This window comes from Calypte anna, chromosome 27, assembly GCF_003957555.1.
Source record: "Calypte anna isolate BGI_N300 chromosome 27, bCalAnn1_v1.p, whole genome shotgun sequence".
NCBI lineage: Eukaryota > Metazoa > Chordata > Aves > Apodiformes > Trochilidae > Calypte > Calypte anna.
The window spans coordinates 4528663-4534705 of record NC_044272.1 but is presented as its reverse complement, the minus strand read 5'-3'; positions in this window follow the sequence as shown (position 1 = coordinate 4534705).

Below are 6043 nucleotides of genomic sequence, written 5' to 3'. Positions count from 1 at the left end.
AACGGGAGGGGGCGGGGCTGGGGGCGCGCGGGGCCGCGGGCACGTGCGGCGGGGATGACGGAGGCGGTGACACGTGACCACGGACACGTGACCACGTGTGCACACACGTACACACACGTGAACACACACATGTGCACACACACGTGAACACGTGTGCACACACGTACATGTGCACACACACGTACACACGTACATCCATGTACACACATGCACAGACGTGCACAGACGTGCACACACATGCACACATGAACACTCATGCACACACATGCATATACACACACGAACACACATGCACACGTGTGCACACACGTGTACACACACGCACACATGAACACATACACATATATACACTCGTACACACCTGTGCACACACACGTGTGCACACGTGCATACAAATGTCCATACATGTGCACACAGGTGTGTACACACAGGAACATGTGCACACGTGTGTACAGACCCAAGCAGACGTGTGCAGGCCTGACAGACACAAGCACAGGGGGGCTCACACCTACAAGTGCACACACAGGTGCTCACATGTGCACACTCGTGCACACACACGGGAACACACGTGTACAGACGTGCCCATGCACAGACTGAGACACACGAGCACACACATCACACATATGGAGACACACGTGCGCACACACACACACACTCGTGCACACCCGTGGGACACCCCACGCGGCTGACCCCTACACACACACACAGCCCCCACACACACGTGTCCCCGCCCTGCACACACGTGTGCACACACGTGTCCAATGCCAGCTGCTGCCAGCCCCCCCCCCCCACTGCCCTGACACACGTGTGCACAGCCCTGGACAAGCGTGCAAGGGCTGCCCCGGGTGGGTGTGTGGGTGCTGTGGGTGCCTCCCCACGGCTCTGCCCGGGTGTGGGGGCAGCGAGGAGCCAGGAAAGGACGGGAAGGGAAGGGAAGGGAAGGGAAGGGAAGGGAAGGGAAGGAGAGGATGGGAAGGGAAGGGAAGGGAAGGGAAGGGAAGGGAAGGGAAGGGAAGGGAAGGGAAGGGAAGGGAAGGGAAGGGAAGGGAAGGGAAGGGAAGGAGAGGATGGGAAGGGAAGGGAAGGGAAGGGAAGGGAAGCTGGGGAGGAAGAGCCAAGGAATCCCCAAGGAAACGGCCAGGAAAGAACAGCTGGGAAATAAGAGTTCAGGGAAGAGGACCCAGGAAAGGAGAGCTGGGGAATAACAGGAAGGGAAATGCTGTCCATGGGAATGGGCAAGGAAATAATGGGAAGGAAATAAATACCAGGTGAGGAAATGAGAGCTGGGAAATGAGTCATGGAAAGAGCCAAGGAATGGACAGGAAGGAAGCCAAGGAAATAATCAGCATGGAAACAGCACCTAAGGAAATGTCAGGAAGGAAACGGCATCCATGGAAATAGGAGTAAGGGAACAGCATGGAAACAGCATCCATGGAAACGTCAGGAAGGCAGCAGAATCCCGGGAAAGCCTCACAGCTCCTCTCCCAGGACAGGAGTCAGAGATGAGCACAGGCTCTGTCCCCATCCCACTCATGGCTTGCTGAAGATCTCCTCTTCCTCCTCCTCCTCTTCCTCCTTCCCCTCCTCCTCTTCCTCCTCCTCCGAGACCTCCCCATCGTACAGCTCAGCCAGGGATTGCTCCTGCTGGGAATCCAGGGGCTCCTGGAGCTGCCTGAGCCACGGCGGGCAGGCTCGGCTCTGATCCCATCCGCCCTGGAAAGCAGCAGGGAAGGTTTGGAGGGAATGGGATGGAGGGGAGAAGGAGCTGGGGGTGCTCCCCACCCTCACCTGCTCTGCAGCCTCCGTCTGCTCCTTGCTCTGTTTCCATAGGGGGAGTTTGTGAAAGAACCTGGGAAAAATGAAGGGAAAGAAGGATAAAAATGGAAGGAGAGGGTGGGTGCTGGTAGGGATTCACAGTGCAGCAAAACATCTGGAGTGGGGGGGGGTAAAGGGGGAGAAAAACCATTTCTGTCCCCAAAATTCACCATTCCCAATTCATCAGCCAGGGAGGGCTGGAGGGGTGGGAGCTGTGGGACCCCAGGGACAAAGCTGCCCAGGGTGATGGATGTTCTGGAGAAGCACCAGGACTGGGGGGGCAGAGAAGGGAGAGAGAGGTGGGGAAGGGTCTGGAGCAGAGCTCTGCCCAGGAGCAGCTGAGGGCCCTGGGGGTGTTGATCCTGGAGCAGAGGAGGCTGAGGGGAGACCTTGTGGCTCTCTGCAACCCCCTGAGAGGAGGTTGGAGCCAGGGGGGGTCGGGCTCTGCTCCCAAGGAACAAGGGATGGGACAAGAGGAGCTTTTGGCACAACTCAAGTTGTGCCAGGGGAGGTTTAGGTTGGAGCTTGGGGACAATTTCTCCCTGGAAAGGGTTGTCAGGGCCTGGCCCAGGCTGCCCAGGGCAGGGCTGGAGTCCCCATCATCCCTGGAGGGGTTTCAGAGCCTGGAGATATGGGGATGAGGGACATGGGGCAGGGGTGGCCTTGGCAGGGATGGGGGAAGGGTTGGACCCCAGGATCCTAAAGGGCTTCTCCAACCAAACCATTCCCTGATTCTGTGATTTTAGGGAGGTGAGGAGCTGCAGGATGGTGCTGGCTGGCTGGGAGTGAGGCAGGACATGGGGAGCAGTTACCATCTGGGGGGTGATTTGCTGTGGCTTTGGGGTTGGGAAGCAGCTGCACGGGCTTGGGAGCAAACCTGGGGAAGGAGAGAAAGAGAGTTGTGAGGTCAGGATTTTCACATCAGACCCAGGAGGGAGGGCAAAAGGTTCTTCAAAAGGTTCTTCCTCCAACCAAACTGTCAGACCCATGTGTGAACCTGTGCCAGCAGCCACGGGGTTTAACAGGAGCTCTGCTCTTCCCAGCCCTTCCCTGCCTCTGGAATGCCCTGATTTCCCAGAGCTCTCCTAATCTCTGCAATGTTTCTGTCTGCCCTTCCTTATCTGTGCAGTGCTCTGCTTCAACCCACTGAAAAAACTGCTGGGTTGCCTTTAAAATAAATAAAGGGGGGTTTTGTTTTTTTTTTCAAGAAGAGCCCCAAAGAGAGGCTGAAAGCCTGTGGGGTTGTGCTGGCTTCTCCCCCCTGCCTGTCCTTGAGCTGAGGGGAGCAGGAGAACCTTGCAGGAAGACTTGGTTTTGGGAAGAAGATGTTGCAGGGGAATTGGTGGTGGCTGAGAGCACAGTGGGGTCAGGAGAAGCCTGGGAGGTGACCCTGCAGGGCTGGAGAAAACTCAGGGAAGTGCTGGTGGAAGAGGCTGTGAGGAGCAGAGCCTCAGGGAAGCTGTTTGTTGTTGTGATGCCAGGACTGAACCCTGCTGAGCTCCACAGGTGCTGTGACAAGTTCCAGGGTTGGAGAAACATCTCCCCTGTTCCCCTGGAGCATCTGCCATGGGACCCATGGACCCATGAGAGGGCCCAGCCCTGCCCCTGCCCCAGGCTGGAGAGTTCTGAGTCCTGAGTTCTAAATTCTGAGTTCTGAGCCCTGAGCTCCCAGCTCTGAGTCTGAGTCCTGGGTTCTGAGCTCACCTCAATGAGACAAATCCCCATGAGATTGACCATGATGATGAAAGACACCAACATTGCCAACAGGAGCTTGTCACTGGAGGTGTGCTCTGGGTTCCTCTGGGACAAAAGGAGGGGAGGGGACAGTCAGGAGGGGACAGAGGTTTCCTCCTTCTGTTCCCTGCTGTCCAGAAGGACGCGTCCAGCAACTCCCTCTCTCTCTTACCTCCTCGGCAGCTTTCCCACCCATATCTCTGGCCACACCTATGGAAAAATTCCCTCCCAGGAGACACTGGTTGGTGAGAGCAGAGGCTCCCTGGTTATTTTGCTTCTCACTGAGCAGCTTTATGAGCTGCTCTGTTCTGGAGAGCAGCTTGGTGCAGGGCAGCTGGAGCTGGGGTAGCCTGCAGTCCACCTGCAGTGCTCGTGCCATGCCAGCCAGGAAGGTCCTCAGGGCTTCATCTGGGACCAGTGGGTGCAGGTGAGCATCCACCTGGCTTTCAATGAGCTCTCCTTGACCCAGCACTCTGTCAGAGCTCACTGGTTTATTGTGGAAGCTGAATCCTTCTCCTTGTGGTTTCCAGTTTGTTGCTGTGGTTGGAGGGACAGCCCTGTCCTCCTGCATGCTGCTGGCAGGGGGGCTGCTGTTAACCAACAGGTTGTACCCAAACTGCTGTGCTGGGTTCACTCTCTGCTCTGCTTTACTTTCTGTTGGTGTGGGCTCTTCCTCTGGATTCACGTTGCCAAAGGTCTGGTAGAAAATCTGATGCCTGTTATTCAAAGATGGGTTGTGCCCCTGCTTGGAAGTCCTAAGATAGTCTTGTCCTCGAGCTGGGGCTTCCTCTGCATCTTTGACATCCTCCTCATCCTCCATCCCATGAGTTTTCTTGGTCTGTTTGACAGTATCAGAATAGCTTTGAATCTTAAAAATCCTGGACAAATGAGGGGCCTCTGCTGAGGAGTGTGAAAGGGAACTTTTTGGAGCTGGGGATGTTTTGTGGTGCCAGAAAACCAAGAGGTTGTCAGTGGGGTTGAAGCCTGAGCCATGCTGCTTCTGCACCCAGCCTGTGGTCCTCTTTCCCTGCACTCCTGGGATCTCCTGCACCTGGGCCTTCTGAGTGGCAGATGCTGGCAGCACTGTGTTGGGCTTTTCCACAGCTGTGACACTTTTAGCCTGGGGCAGCTTCTTCTCCAGCTCAGCCATGAGGGTATTTGCTGGAAAATGAGAGTTTCCTTGTATCAGTTTCACTGCCAGACCATATGCTGAATGCTGTGCAGGATACACAGAATCCCAGACTGGTTTGGGTTGGAAGGGGCCTCAAAGCCCCCCCAGTGCCACCCCTGCCATGGGCAGGGACACCTCCCACCAGCCCAGGGGGCTCCAAGCCCCATCCAACCTTCAACACTGCCAGGGATGGGGCAGCCACAGCTTCTGGGGGCAACCTGGGCACCCAGGGGCTCAGCACCCTCACCCCAAACAATTTCTCCCTCTCTCCCTCCCTCCCTGCCCAAGATCTCCTCTCCATCTCCCCTCTTGCAGCTGCAAACCCTTCCCCCTCAGAGGGTCCCATCCCTCCAGGCCCTTGTCCCAAGTCCCTCCCCAGCTTTCCTGGAGCCCCTTCAGGCACTGGAAGGTGCTCTAAGGTCTCCCCATGGGATCCTTCTCTTCTCCAGCCTCAACACCCCCAACTCTCTCCCCCTGGCTCCAGAGCTGCTCCAGCCCTCCCAGCAGCTCCAGGGCCTCCTCTAGAATGGCTCCAGCAGCTCCGTGTCCTTCTGCTGATGGGGACCTCAGAACTGGACCTTACCAGTTTTTCCTTCCTGCCTGGACAGGCGTTGAGGGGAAGGTGAATTTGTTCTGGAAATATGATCCCTGGGATCCCCATCAGTGCTGGTCTGGCTCAGGACAACCTCAAGCATTAAGGTTTTATGGTCTCCAAGCAAAGGCTCCTTGGGTGTGAGGCTCAACACCACGCTGGCATTCAGCTTTCTGGGTTGCACCACTGCCATGAGTGCTCCTTGCCTCCTTGGCAGAGGATCTGTGCCAGCTGTAAAACACCAAGACTGGAGATCAGTGACTCCCACATCACCAGAATCTTTCTGCCAAAATGTAGGGTCAGGGGTTTACCCCGAGCAGCAGGAGCTCAGGGTCTGCAACAATCTGCAGTCAGAGTCAGCCCCTGGGAGCTGCTCCTCTGCTGGAAATGGGTGAAGTTCCCATCATCCAGACTTGGAAGAAGTGGAAGATTTGGGGATTGGACCCAGAGAGATGCAAAGAGCCCAGGAGAGCTCCTGTCCTGGTGGGCAAGGGGCACACTGGGATCAGACTTCAGGAGTCCCACACCAAGGCTGCAAACACCACTTCCCTCTAACCCTGCTCTGCAGACAGCTGAATGCCAGAGACATGGTCAAGAATATTTACAGATTACAAAGGGATTTAGGCCTTTTTTTTACTGTTAAAACGATAGGAAATTGGACAGAGAAACACATTTTGAGTATCCAGCCCTAACTGGCCCAGCAGCCTGGTTTTGCTCAGCTCATGACAAGA